Source organism: Chrysemys picta, chromosome 7 (genome assembly GCF_011386835.1).
Source record: "Chrysemys picta bellii isolate R12L10 chromosome 7, ASM1138683v2, whole genome shotgun sequence".
In the NCBI taxonomy this organism is placed as follows: domain Eukaryota; kingdom Metazoa; phylum Chordata; order Testudines; family Emydidae; genus Chrysemys; species Chrysemys picta.
Window position 1 is genome coordinate 51,255,995 of NC_088797.1, and position 15,372 is coordinate 51,271,366.

The following is a 15,372-nucleotide window of genomic DNA, read 5'->3' on the forward strand; positions in this document are numbered from 1 at the left end:
TCCTATGCGCTGTTCAGATGCTCGATAAAGCCTCCTGTTTTATGCTAGCTGAGAGTTACTCTGCTCTAGAGAACAGGGTTGCATTATTCCCTCTGGGAGTGGGGCCCTAGCGCAAGTGGACTCCCTGAGGGGGCCTGATAGAGGGTTTATTTCTTCACCCGCTCACTTCCCTAAAAAGCAACAGAGGGTCCTGTGGCACCTTTGAGACTAACAGAAGTACTGGGAGCATAAGCTTTCGTGGGTAAGAACCTCACTTCTTCAGAAGTGAGGCACGGGGGTCTGCTCCGGGTCTTCGGTGGCAGTTCAGCGGCGGGGGGTCCTTCAGTGCCGCGGAAGACCTGGAGCGGGACCCCCCCCCGCGCCGCCGAAGTGCCGCCGAAGCCCTGGACTGCTGCCGGGTATTCGAAGTGGGCCTCGCAGTTCATAAAGCCGGCCCTGAGTATAGGCCTTTGCAGACAGACCTTCCCTAGTCCTTCTCGCATGAACAGAGAGCAACACTACCCAAAGTCTGAAGGTGCAAACAATTTGATGGTTATTGGAGTGAACTTTCAGCAAGCATGATTTCAGTTTTCTTCCTCAGTGTCCCCCTTCCCAGCTTTGACACCACAGAGTATTGCCTGGGTCCCTGTTCCCATTCCTTGTTCCCATTAGCCCCCCGTCCCCCTTTTACTTCCTGATTGACTGCAGACTATATAATAAAACTTGAGCTCTGGTTAGCTCTACCTTAACCAATCATTTTACTGAAATTTAACTAACCAAGCTTAACATATTGTAACATTATTTAACCAATTATATCCCACCAGCTTAATTGGTTTACATCCAACAAAATTAATTATACAGCACACAGAAACAATCACAGAACCAGACAGAGATTATACAGACAAACAAAAGGGAAGTGGAGACTACAATGATAGAACAACAAAGAAATGAGGGTTTCATACCCCTGCTATTGATAAGTGAGTTCTTGCCAGACAGGATGCTATCAAACTAAATTTTCTTTAAATCTTCAAGGCTCTTCTCTGGAGGTGATAGATCGGTTCACCTTTCTAACAGCCCCAGATTGCCTTATTTTAATGTGACTCGTTTGGAATGTGAGGATGGGACCGTTCACTTCCCAGCTTATGGCTGCCTCTGCTGCTTAGCCAAAGGCCTTAGCCTAAGAACAGGGCCTTAGACTGCCACAGTGAGAAAAGGCCCTACACAGGCAGACAATGATCTTGATTCTTTCTTTCATACCTCTAGAACTAGCTAAGTGATAATACACCTAAATTCTTAAAGTACAGGCAGAGCTGGCTTTAGGCCAATTCCCCGGAATCAAACCCCGCGCCCAAGAAGGCCCTGCACCTTAGGCGCCTTTTTAATTTTTTTTACTCACCCGACGGTGCTCTGCTCTGGGTCTTTGGCGGCACGGGGGTCTGCTCCGGGTCTTCGGTGGCAGTTCAGCGGCGGGGGGTCCTTCAGTGCCGCGGAAGACCTGGAGCGGGACCCCCCCCCGCGCCGCCGAAGTGCCGCCGAAGCCCTGGACTGCTGCCGGGTATTCGAAGTGGGCCTCGCAGTTCATAAAGCCGGCCCTGAGTATAGGCCTTTGCAGACAGACCTGAATAACTATATCCTAACACTCCATCCCTTTTTTTCCCTTTTGGGATCTTCCTGCCCAGGTATTCCTGGAAAAGCATAGGACATATGGTGACACATTTCCTGATAGGGCCAGGCATAAAGGTGGAAGGTGCTGATATTTCCCACTGCCCTTTGTGTAGTACAGTGCCCTGCACCTTCTCTTGTACGGGCATACCACACCTATTCCAATTAGTGTTCCAGACTTCCCACTATAGTGGGCCCGAGAAGGTTGGGTCCGGGTTGGTTAGTACACTGCGGGGGGCTTACTACATTACTTATAGGTTATAGATCTCTACCTCGATATAACGCTGTCCTCGGGAGCCAAAAAAAAAAAAAAATCTTACTGCGTTATAGGTGAAACTGTGTTATATTGAACTTGCTTTGATACACCGGACTGTGCAGCCCCCCCCAGGAGCACTACTTTGCCGCGTTATATCTGAATTAGTGTTATATCGGGTCACGTTATATCGAGGTAGCAGTGTAATTAGTGGCTGTTTTTTAGGGGGTTGTGCCCCCCTTGATTGTTTTTATATGCAACATAACACAAGTACACTTAACAATACACCAGCCGCTGTAATAATGCACAGCAACACCGAGAGTTTTGACCACTGCAGTATGGTCCAACAGCTGAGCCACCACCAAAACACTGCCTCTCCTCCTTCGACAGGGTTAAGATCTTAATGTGTTTAGTTGTGGCAGTTATAATAAGCTGCCCCTGCAGGTTTTGCGTGCTTTTGTTCATATTATAAGTCTATTGAATGTCCACAGAGAACTGGGTTATTGTCCAAACCAATGTAACCACTTGTATGGAATCAGGCCGTATGCCCTGGTTTGATTATTCACAGTAATAAGATTTACAGATTTATTTGTGCACCAAAGTCCAGAAAGTAATAGGTACATTTCCAGCAAAACATCTCATATACAGTACACCCAATTGTCCACCCCTTGCCATAGGCCATTGATCCTGCTCCTCCATAGTCATAGGAGAGGGGCACAGCCAAACATCTTTGGATTTACACCATTTTACACACCCCTTCATTGATTCCCAGTGAGCTCCTCCCCTTCTCATTATTTTCATAGGGCTTGTGGGGCCCACCTTAGTTGCTGTTCCATTTCCAGGCACCATGGTAGCTATTACATAGGTGCTCACCTCCTAGTTGAGCATTTTGCATTTCCATACACATCTTCCCCCCAGGTTAGCCTTCTGAAGTCAGCTCCACCCACGGTATGAGGTTTTCTGTTAATTGAAACAACAATGCTAGCAACAAGACAAATACTACAGACAAACACCACAAAACAGATCCATGGTATTTTGGATTATTCTTCCGCTGGCGCCAGCTTGTAGAGTGTCTGAAAAACAAAAGAAACAATTTCCACCTCCCTGGTGGGGACAGATTATTGCTTAATAATAATTCCTTTTACAAATTTTCTTGCTAATTGCAGGAAAAACAGAAGAATTACCTCTAGGCTGTCCTTATTTTGTTCTATAATCAGGCTAGTGAATTACCCCACTCACTGGTCATTTATGAAATTCATGAGGTGGTGTACCTCAGTTTCCCCTCTTGTACAACAGACCAGGTTTGCAATAGTTTCTCTGCTGTACCAAGCTTTAAGTTTATTCTCAGGTAATAGCTGAGACCGCTTTAGATTTTAGCACTGTACACACACTCCTTAAGGTTAACCTGTCCTCCTTATTTTCAGGCTTGACTTGTTTTTTCACCTCCCTTTCCTGGAGGGCCATAAGCTGAGTCTTCTAGTAGCTTGTTTGCTGATTAGATGTATTTATTATTTGCAGCTCCGTTGTGCTGCCACTTATGGGCAGTTCTCTTCTTCCCCCATCAGCTAGGTAATTTGCATTTACACAAATGCAACTCTCTGTTGCATTTACACACAGGCTTTCTGGCTTGCTTTTGGATCCAAAGCAATTAGCAGCTCAGAGATGGTCTTAAAAAAGGGAAACATTTTACTTCCAGAGTTTTGATTACTTTCCATTTTCATCTCCTGCTTAAAACACAACCTTTTGGAGCCCTAATAGGATTTTAATTAAGTACCATGTTTTGTTTGCATTTCTTTTACCCCTTCTCCAATATACACTGCATGCGTCCTGGGAAAATGCACATTTTTTCCATAGTTTAACCGTCATAACATTATATTAGCCATATTAATTTTACACAAGCTGTAACTGCCTCCCCTGTGCCCACAGAGTTTTTATACACCCCCACCAAAGCGACAGTCTGATTCCTGAGAGCCACCCCAAGGCTCAGTGTTCCCATCATTGCTCCCCTTTTCCTTTTCTTTTTCCTGTGCACACACACAAAATTCTTTTTTGCCTAACATCCCTTGCACTGCGATTACTCTTTTTTACACAACTGTATCCCGATTACACTGCCATCCTGTACAACTAGAGACAGCCAGGGGCAGCCAAGTTAAGTTTCAATAGAAACCCCTTACATTTATTTAGTGATTTTGATTACATTACCCATAGTTAAATAATTTTGATGAGATCCTTTTTTCGCCTGCTGCCTGCAGCAGTTCCTTATAGACCATTTTTGTGGGAAAAGGGCCCATTTTTTCTTAGAATAGCTGTAAAGGCTTCAGGGGACAGAAGCATAGTGGTGGTAGTAGCCATTCTACCTGACCCCCTTGTATAATTTAATTATAAAACTTCCATTCAATGTGACTGCACAGAATTGCACATACAGTTACATTTATATAACTGGGTTTTATTATTAAATCAAAAACGTTTTTTGTAATACAACTGTTACCTTTTACCATTTTTACAACTTCCAAATGTTTACTTTTGCAAAAATTAATATAGAGTTTTTTAAAAAGCTATTTGTAACTTTTTATTTACTTTTTTAAATTACTTACTTCTACATTTAGTTTAAGGTAGTGCAATTTTTCTGTAACAACTTAGCCACCAAGTACAATTATTGCCACACAGCTGCCTTAACCTGTGCTGTTTTTACCTTGAGACTGTTTAAAAAGGCAGTAAAACATTTGTTTGCCCATAGATTTTTTACTTCAAAAAATTTTAGTGGAATACAGCAGATCTTCATTATACTTTGTTTAAAAAAAAAAAAAAACCCACATTTTACATAAGTACCTTCCATTAAAACTTTAGAAAAACAAAAGTGTGGAAAGGCAGCTGAGTGTAGGGTGAAGCGGTGGAAAGAAACCAATTAACCCTGTGAGGTCAGTTTAAAGTACCGGCTACCAGCAGCAAATTAAGTAAACTGAGAAAAAGAAGGAAAAGAAAAAGAAGAGTAGGCTCCCCGGGTTGAAACAGTTGGGAACCCTTACCCCCAGGTTTTCATCCTGGCTCTGGGAGGAGAGTGGGGGTTGTTACCTGCTCCTGAAAACCCTGCCATTTTTTACTTTGAAACCTCTTCTCCCCCCCCCACCCCCTCTCCCCCAGGACCAAGTCCCAGCTCCTGTCTCTAAAGGTGGTCTGTTAACTTTGCTTTTGACTCTAAACCCTGTTGTGCCAAATCATCTTTAACCACCTGTTGCCCGCCCTAAAGGGCTCGAGGGGACAACAATGGTCTGTCGCCCGGTGTGCTTGGCACCAATAAAGACACCGAGGGGAGAAAGCAAGCCAAGTTTATTTCAGAGCTCTGAAATGGCACTAGGAGACCAGCATGTCTCAAATCCAGTGCAACAAATACAAACAACTTTTACCTTTTATACTCCAAACTGTTTGCATACATCTCTTTGTCTGGCTGTTCCCCCTTATCCCTCCCTTCCAGACAACTGTTACAATAAGCTCTACATAAGCTTGTGAGAAAACTTTCTCAGTCTTTGCGACCTTGAGTTAGACGCCTGCAAACTAACTACCCCGCTTCTTATCTCTATTATTTCTGCTAGTGTGAGTGAAACTGCAGCCATCTGCTAAAAAGCTGACATTACATTTCTGCTTCAACCTACTTCAGAGCATGTAAGCAGTTAGCATAGAAGTAGGTGAGAGTTCCCAAGATGGGGTTTGGGGGTTCAGATAGGCCCAGAGCAAAAGAGCTTCATCGGCACTTGTGGCCTTCCACTCTCCCGAGTTACCTGGTAGCTATGCCTAGTGGACCCCAACAATCCCTCCTTTGAGAACACTCAACAAACCTTTGTCAGAGTTTTCTCATACTCTAAAGACAAAATGCGATTAAGCTCCATGCAATCAGGATTATCAATGAGAGGGTATAAGGGAACTTCTGGGGTATGGGAGGTACAAATCTTATGTATGAGCACTTTACAGCAAATGAGCAAAAGAACAAGAACAAAACATATCACCACACCTGTGAGCAAGATGCGAACAATGCTTCCCCCTATATCCTCTAGTTCTCCTAAACCAGGTATCCAACCCCAAAGGGAATCCAAAATAGTGGGTTCCCCTTCCTGGGCCTTCCACTGGTTAAAGGCCCGTTCAGCTGACAAGATGTGCTTGTTAATGTCCTGTGAAAACTCTGGGACATAGGTACAACACTCTTCTCCAATAAGAGCACATACAATTACAACAACCCAACTGCCCAGAAGATAAGAAGAATTGTTGACACTAAACAAGTCAAAAAATAACAAGACCAAATATATAGGCCAAGTCGGCCTTCTGTGAGAAAATAAAACCAATGCTCAGGGTTCTCGCGGGGAGTATGCTGTGACTGTTCAGAAAGATCACAACGCATTCCCAGTGACCCTTACTGTCTTTTGAATAACAGCTTAAGTCCCAAATCGTCGTTAGCAGTCTTCTCCGCAGGCTGGACAGTCCACTGTTCAGGAGCGGGCACTGCTTTCAGTCGAGAGTGATGAATCCAGTTCTTGTGTCCTTCGACCTTTGCCGCTGTATGGGTGACAAGCAGGACGGTGTGGGGTCCCTTCCACTTCTCTTGAAGAGGCTCGTCCTTCCAGGTTCGCACGAGAACGGAGTCACCAGGCTGCAGGGAGTGGACCGGAGTATCCAGCAGAAGAGGCTGTGAATCTTTGGTATACCTGTGAAGAGAAGAAAGAACAGCAGACAGAGAGCACATGTACTGAGACAAGAAACCACACCCCATTTCCCACTCCCCTGCCAGAACTGGGGTACCATTCATAGGCCATGCTCTTCCAAACATAATCTCGAAGGGACTAAGCCCTATCCTACCCTTAGGGAGAGCACGAATGCGAAGTAACACAAGGGGCAAGGCATCAGGCCACTTAAGAGAGGCCTCCTGACAGACCTTTGAGAGGTGTCGCTTGAGTGTCTGATTTGTGCGTTCCACTACTCCACTGGCTTGTGGTCGCCAGGGTGTGTGGAGCTTCCACGGGATTTGCAGAGCACTTGATATCTTTTGAACAATTTGAGATGTGAAGTGTGTTCCATTATCAGATTCCATCCACTGAGGAAGGCCGAAGCGAGGAATGATTTCCTTGACAAACTTAAGAGCCACTGTCTTGGCAGTGTTGTTGCGACATGGGAAGGCTTCAGGCCATCCGCTGAATCGATCCACTAAGACGAGAAGGTACCCGTACCCTTGGGTCCTGGGAAACTCAGTAAAGTCTATTTGCCACACCAATCCTGGGCCTGGGGTAGGTTCCAGGGTGGCTGGTGGCACTGCTACTCCTGGTCGAGGGTTATTCTTTTGGCAGATTAAACATTCAGCTTGTACCTGTGATGCTAGGGGTTTAAGTCCGGAGGTTAGAAAATATTTATTCATAAGCTGGGTAAGAGCCTCTCTGCCTGCGTGTGTGGTTTGATGCAGTTTCTGCAACACTGGTCGAATCAGGCCCTTGGGCAGGAGGATTTTTCCCTCTGTGGAATAAAGCCATCCCTCCTTTTCCTGGAGACCAAGACTGTCAGCCAGGTTTCTGTCCTCTTGGGAGTACTGAGGGGCTGCAAGTTCACCCACTGATGGGATGAGGGCATGCATTTGGGCATTCTCCTCAGTTGGTGATTTCAGGGTAGCAGCTCGCTTAGCTTCCCTGTCTGCTCTGGCATTGCCCTTGGATACATCTTGATCTTCCCTTTGATGGGCTTTGCAATGCACTACTGCTACTGCTGAGGGGAGTTGTACTGCTTCTAAAAGCCGGAGAATTTGAGACCCATGCTTGACCGGAGAGCCTTGGGCTGTTAGCATTCCCCTTTGCTTCCACAAACCAGAGTGAGCATGCAATACCCCAAAAGCATACTTTGAGTCAGTAAAGATATTAACCCGTTTGTCTTTTGCCAGCTCGAGTGCACGAGTCAGGGCCACTAGTTCAGCAAGCTGGGCAGATGTTCCTGCCGGTAAACTCTCAGCTTCCACGGTATCATGAAGAGACACAATAGCATAACCAGCCCTCCTTTGCCCATCCACTACAGTACTACTGCCATCCGTATACCATTCCAAGTCAACATTTGGGAGTGGCTGATCTTTTAGATCTGGGCGGCTAGAGTACTGAACATCTATGATATCTAAACAGTCATGTTCCTGCTTTTCTGTCTCTGGTAGCAGGGTAGCTGGATTAAGGGAGGGACAGGTCTGCAGGGTGACTTCAGGATTCTCTAACAGCTTCGCCTGGTACCGAGCAACCCGAGCCTGTGTGAGCCAAAGACCACCCTTAGTGTCCAGCAAGGCTCGGACCATATGGGGAACATACACTTGCACAGTTCCTCCCAGTGTCAGCTTTTCAGCTTCCCCAAGCACTAGAGCAGTAGCTGCGACCGCCCTCAAACAGGCTGGCCATCCCTTTGAAACTTGATCCAGTTGTTTAGAAAAGTATGCCACAGGCCGTTTCCAGGCACCTAATAGCTGGGTAAGCATTCCCAAAGCTACCCCTTTTCGTTCATGCACATACAGTTGGAACGGCTTAGATATATCGGGCAAACCCAGGGCTGGAGCTTCCATTAGCTTCCTTTTCAAGATTTTAAATGCCCTGTCCGCTTCTGGGGACCAGTGAAAGGGGTCATGATCCGCTCCCTTAACACATTCATACAGAGGTTTAGCCCACAGTCCAAACTCTGGAATCCATATTCTGCAAAAACCTGCCATGCCCAGGAATGCCCTAAGCCGTTTACGGTTGCTGGGGACGGGAACTTGGCAGATAGCTTCCTTTCTTTCGTTTGAGAGCTGTCTCTCTCCCTGCCTGATGTGAAATCCCAGATATTGAACCTCTGAAAGAGCAATTTGGGCTTTGCTTTGAGATACCCTGTATCCTCGCAATCCAATAAAGTTTAGGAGACTCACAGTAGCTCTGAGACAAGGGATTAGACCCACAGCAGCAATTAACAAGTCATCTACATATTGCAGCAGGAGGGCTCTGTCTGAATTATCCCACTCCTCCAAGTCTCTGGCCAAAGCCTGTCCAAACAGAGTGGGGGAATTTTTAAATCCCTGGGCCAATACTGTCCAGCAAACCTGCTTTTTAACCCTTCGTTTGTCCTCATTATGCCTTGCAGTATTTTGCAGATCTCACAGTTGCTTGGGCACATTCAGGCCCCCCTTTCTCTTGATTGTCAGCCAAGTCTTGGCCTTGGCCTTGGATGAGCCAGCATGACTGAGCTGCTAGCTATATTTTCCTCTCAGTTAACTCATTCTGTTCTCTTTCCTTCTCCCTTTCTCGGCTTCTTCTAACTTCCAAAGGAACCTTCCACTCTTCACTTATACACCTCTTCTCCAACCATTAACACATACTCATTGCCATCATACACCTTTCCAGTAACATAACTTCTGTACAGAGCTTTGAAGCAACAAACCAGGACAAGCACACTCACTTCTGAGGATTCCACTCTGTACAACTTCTGGTGTCCAATAGCTTTCCCTTTAAACCTTAAATGCCTTCTCCGTCTTCATCCTCCTTAGCCTTGGCTATAACCTGATTCCGCTCTACTTCAGACAACAGGGTTTTCATAAGTATATTACAATCATCCCAGTCAGGCTTCCTAGACATCCTTCAAAGATAGAAATGAACTTGCTTGGATTCGTTGAAAATTCTCCTGCCTCTGCCTTAAAAGCAGCCAGATGTACAGGGTTAAAAGGTACATGCGAGTAGACAGATACTATCTGAGCTGGCCGTTCTTGAGTTCCGGGACGGGCTACCACACTCTCAGTAATCAACGGATACAATCCCATGGGGGGGGGGGGGGTACTCTCTGAAGCCTGTGGGGGTGGAGGAGCCGAAGGGGACACCGATTCTGGCATTACAACAGTGGGAGGGTTCTGGGGTTTAGCAGCCATCACTACCGAGCCTGTCGGAGTCAAATGGCACTTGAGCAAAATATCAGTCCTATTTCTTAACACCATAAACGTATACGCATAGAGATGTTCATTCCATTTACCTGTTCTCTGACAGAACAAAAGCAATTGAAGGATCGTGTTGTAATTAAGTGATCCTTCCGGTGGCCACCTTTCTTGGCACTCTAGCTGGTACTGAGGCCAATCAACTGTACAGAACCTTTTCAATTTACTTTTAATCAACTGATCAGATCCAAACACTTTCCAGTTCACCAGAATGCATTCTAAAGGTGTACACTGTACCCTGCCGGCTGTACTCTGTCCCTGCCCCATACCAAGGGAGACTCTGGGCGTCCCCAGGTCACAACAGATAAGTCCCCACTGGACTGTTCCTACCTTATCCAAGGGTCCGGTTCTGCACCGTCACCGTCGCCCTATCAACGGGACCGGTTCCTCGCCGTCGCCCGCAGCTGCTTCTCCACTGTCTGTGTGCGTTGCACCGTTGTGCCCTCCAGGGTCGAGCAAACCACGTCTCTGCCGAGGCCCCCGATGAAGTCACCGGTGAGCTCTGGGCGTCGGGCATCGTCGTAATCCGTCGGCCACCAGGAGGGATCCGGGCAAGGCTAAATTTCAGCCTCGAGCCCACCCAGGGACGCCAAAACTGTTGCCCGCCTAAAGGGCTCGAGGAGACAACAATGGTCCGTCGCCCGGTGTGCTTGGCACCAATAAAGACACCGAGGGGAGAAAGCAAGCCAAGTTTATTTCAGAGCTCTGAAATGGCACTAGGAGACCAGCATGTCTCAAATCCAGTGCAACAAATACAAACAACTTTTACCTTTTATACTCCAAACTGTTTGCATACATCTCTTTGTCTGGCTGTTCCCCCTTATCCCTCCCTTCCAGACAACTGTTACAATAAGCTCTACATAAGCTTGTGAGAAAACTTTCTCAGTCTTTGCGACCTTGAGTTAGACGCCTGCAAACTAACTACCCCGCTTCTTATCTCTATTATTTCTGCTAGTGTGAGTGAAACTGCAGCCATCTGCTAAAAAGCTGACATTACATTTCTGCTTCAACCTACTTCAGAGCATGTAAGCAGTTAGCATAGAAGTAGGTGAGAGTTCCCAAGATGGGGTTTGGGGGTTCAGATAGGCCCAGAGCAAAAGAGCTTCATCGGCACTTGTGGCCTTCCACTCTCCCGAGTTACCTGGTAGCTATGCCTAGTGGACCCCAACACACCCATAACTAATTTACAACCCTTCAGCAGCCTTTGCTGGAACAGCACCAAACTTGAAAGATTACTGGCAGCTTCCCATAATACTGCCCTTACTTCAAACCTCTCACAAGTGGACTGAAGTGCCTCCTTTCCCTGGAAGGCATTCAGTCCCCATGGACAGGGACCTTCTTCCACTACACATATACCAAAGGCTCCTTAGCCACCCCCATTCCTCTGGGTCCCCTAACACTTCCTCCATTTTCTTTTTAATCTCATCCCAGGTTGATCTCTGAACCTGGTATTGGCCCTGGTTCTTCCTTATCAATTTATTCAAAAAATCCTTTACCCTGGCTTGCCAGAACTTGCAACTACCATCACGAGATTTCGCTATACCCCCCTCCAAGCAGCTGCGCAGACTGTTGGGGAGGGGGACTTACAGGCTGCCACTCACCTATCCAATGTGATGCATCCAAGTCACGGCACCAAGATGTTAGAGGACTTATTTCTTCACCAGCTCACTTCCCTGGTCCTTCTTGCATGAACAGAGAGCAACAATACCCAAAGTCCAAAGGTGCAAACAATTCGATGTTTATTGGGGTGAACTATCAGCAAGAAAGATTTCAGTTTCCTTCCTCAGTGTCCCCCTTCCCAGCTCTGACACCACAGAGCTGAGCCTTGTCTGTGTCCCTGTTCCCATTCCCCCCCCTTAGCAAAACATGATTTTAACCCCCCCGTTTACTTAGAATCATAGAATATCATAGTTGGAAGGGACCTCAAGAGGTCATCTAGTCCAACCCCCTGCTCAAAGCAGGACCAATTCCCAGCTAAATCATCCCAGCCAGGGCTTTGTCAAGCCGGGCCTTAAAAACCTCCAACGAAGGAGACTTCACCACCTCCCTAGGTAACGCATTCCAGTGTTTCACCACCCTCCTAGTGAAATAGTTTTTCCTGATATCCAACCTGGACCTCCCCCACTGCAACTTGAGACCATTGCTCCTTGTTCTGTCATCTGCCACCACTGAGAACAGCCGAGCTCCATCCTCTTTGGAACCCCCCTTCAGGTAGTTGAAGGCTGGTATCAAATCCCCCCCTCATTCTTCTCTTCTGGAGACTAAACAATCCCAGTTCCCTCAGCCTCTCCTCATAAGTCATGTGCTCCAGACCCCTAATCATTTTTGTTGCCCTCCGCTGGACTCTTTCCAATTTTTCCACATCCTTCTTGTAGTGTGGGGCTCAAAACTGGACACAGTATTCCAGATGAGGCCTCACCAATGTTGAATAAAGGGGAACGATCACGTTCCTCGATCTGCTGGCAATGCCCCTACTTATACAGCCCAAAATGCCGTTAGCCTTCTTGGCAACAAGAGCACACTGTTGACTCATATCCAGCTTCTCGTCCACTGTGACCCCTAGGTCCTTTTCTGCAGAACTGCTACCTAGCCATTCGGTCCCTAGTCTGTAGCAGTGCATGGGATTCTTCCGTCCTAAGTGCAGGACTCTGCACTTGTCCTTGTTGAACCTCATCAGGTTTTTTTCGGCCCAATCCTCTAATTTGTCTAGGTCCCTCTGTATCCGATCCCTACCCTCTAGTGTATCTACCACGCCTCCTAGTTTAGTGTCATCTGCAAACTTGCTGAGAGTGCAGTCCACACCATCCTCCAGATCATTAATAAAGATATTAAACAAAACCGGCCCCAAGACCGACCCTTGGGGCACTCCGCTTGAAACCGGCTGCCAACTAGACATGGAGCCATTGATCACTACCCGTTGAGCCCGACGATCTAGCCAGCTTTCTAGCCACCTTACAGTCCATTCATCCAGCCCATAATTCTTTAACTTGGCGGCAAGAATACTGTGGGAGACCGTATCAAAAGCTTTGCTAAAGTCAAGGAATAACACATCCACTGCTTTCCCCTCATCCACAGAGCCAGTTATCTCATCATAGAAGGCAATTAGGTTAGTCAGGCACGACTTCCCCTTGGTGAATCCATGCTGACTGTTCCTGATCACTTTCCTCTCCTCTAAACGTTTCATAATTGATTCCTTGAGGACCTGCTCCATGATTTTTCCAGGGACTGAGGTGAGGCTGACTGGCCTGTAGTTCCTCGGATCCTCCTTCTTCCCTTTTTTAAAGATGGGCACTACATTAGCCTTTTTCCAGTCATCTGGGACCTCCCCCGATCGCCATGAGTTTTCAAAAATAATGGCTAATGGCTCTGCAATCTCACCCGCCAACTCCTTTAGCACCCTCGGATGCAGCGCATCTGGCCCCATGGACTTGTGCACGTCCAGTTTTTCTAAATAGTCCCGAACCACTTCTTTCTCCACAGAGGGTTGGTCACCTTCTCCCCATGCTGTACTGCCCAGTGCAGCAATCTGGGAGCTGACCTTGTGCGTGAAGACAGAGGCAAAAAAATCATTGAGTACATTAGCTTTTTCCACATCCTCGGTCACTAGGTTGCCTCCCTCATTCAGTAAGGGGCCCACACTTTCCTTGATTTTCTTCTTGTTGCTAACATACCTGAAGAAACCCTTCTTGTTACTCTTAACATCTCTTGCTAACTGCAACTCCAAGTGTGATTTGGCCTTCCTGATTTCACTCCTGCATGCCTGAGCAATATTTTTATACTCCTCCCTGGTCATTTGTCCAATCTTCCACTTCTTGTAAGTTTCTTTTTTGCGTTTAAGATCAGCAATATTTACTATTCTTTCTACACATCGGGATGGTTTGTTCCTGCAACCTCAATAAGGATTCTTTAAAATACAGCCAGCTCTCCTGGACCCCTTTGCCCTTCATGTTATTCTCCCAGGGGATCCTGCCCATCTGTTCTCTGAGGGAGTCAAAGTCTGCTTTTCTGAAGTCCAGGGTCCATATTCTGCTGCTCTCCTTTCTTCCTTGTGTCAGGATCCTGAACTCGACCATCTCATGGTCACTGCCTCCCAAGTTCCCATCCACTTTTGCTTCCCCTACTAGTTCTTCCCTGTTTGTGAGTAGCAGGTCAAGAAAAGCTTTGCCCCTAGTTGGTTCCTCCAGCACTTGCACCAGGAAATTGTCCCCTACACTATCCAAAAATTTCCTGGATTGCCTGTGCACCGCTGTATTGCTTTCCCAGCAGATATCAGGGTGATTAAAGTCTCCCATGAGAACCAGGGCCTGCGATCTAGCAACTTCTGCTAGTTGCCAGAAGAAAGCCTCGTCCACCTCATCCCCCTGGTCTGGTGGTCTATAGCAGACTCCAACCACGACATCACCCTTGCTGCTCACACTTCTCAACTTTATCCAGAGACTCTCAGGTTTTTCTGCAGTTTCATACCGGAGCTCTGAGCAGTCATACTCCTCTCTTACATACAACGCAACTCCCCCACCTTTTCTGCCCTGCCTGTCCTTCCTGAACAGTTTATATCCATCCATGACAGTACTCCAGTCATGTGAGTTATCCCACCAAGTCTCTGTTATTCCAATCACATCATAGTTCCCTGACTGTGCCAGGACTTCCAGTTCTCCCTGCTTGTTTCCCAGGCTTCTTGCATTTGTGTATAGGCACTTAAGATAACTCATCGATCGTCCCTCTTTCTCAGCATGAGACAGGAGTCCTCCCCTCTTGCGCTCTCCTGCTTGTGCTTCCTCCCAGGATCCCATTTCCCCACTTACCTCAGGGCTTTGGTCTCCTTCTCCCGGTGAACCTAGTTTAAAGCCCTCCTCACTAGGTTAGCCAGCCTGCTGGCGAAGATGCTCTTCCCTCTCTTCGTTAGGTGGAGCCCGTCTCTGCCTAGCACTCCTTCTTCTTGGAACACCATCCCATGGTCGAAGAATCCAAAGCCTTCTCTCCGACACCACCTGCGTAGCCATTCGTTGACTTCCACGATTCGACGGTCTCTACCCCGGCCTTTTCCTTGCACAGGGAGGATGGACGAGAACACCACTTGCGCCTCAAACTCCTTTATCCTTCTTCCCAGAGCCACGTAGTCTGTAGTGATCCGCTCAAGGTCATTCTTGGCAGTATCATTGGTGCCCACGTGGAGAAGCAGGAAGGGGTAGCAATCCGAGGGCTTGATGAGTCTCGGCAGTCTCTCCGTCACATCGTGTATCCTAGCTCCTGGCAAGCAGCAGACCTCTCGGTTTTCCCGGTCGGGGCGGCAGATAGATGCCTCAGTCCCCCTGAGGAGGGAGTCCCCGACCACCACCACCCTCCTCCTCCTCTTGGGAGTGGTGGTCGTGGAACCCCCATCCCTAGGACAGTGCATCTTTTGCCTTCCAATCAGTGGAGTCTCCTTCTGCTCCCTTCCCTCAGATGGGTCACCTAGTCCACTCTCCGCATTAGTACCTGTAGAGAGAACATGGAAACGATTGCTCACCTGTATCTCCAT

The 15,372-nt window shown here is 47.3% G+C and overlaps 1 long non-coding RNA gene across 1 annotated transcript; it reads right to left on the minus strand.

Moving 5' to 3' along the window:
• Positions 1 to 5,204: 5,204 nt before the first annotated feature.
• Positions 5,205 to 12,060, minus strand: LOC135972673 (uncharacterized). Its single transcript, XR_010589145.1, has 2 exons — positions 10,624 to 12,060; positions 5,205 to 10,503 (listed from the first exon to the last, which is right to left on the minus strand). It is a non-coding gene; the product is annotated as an uncharacterized LOC135972673 (long non-coding RNA).
• Positions 12,061 to 15,372: the final 3,312 nt, after the last annotated feature.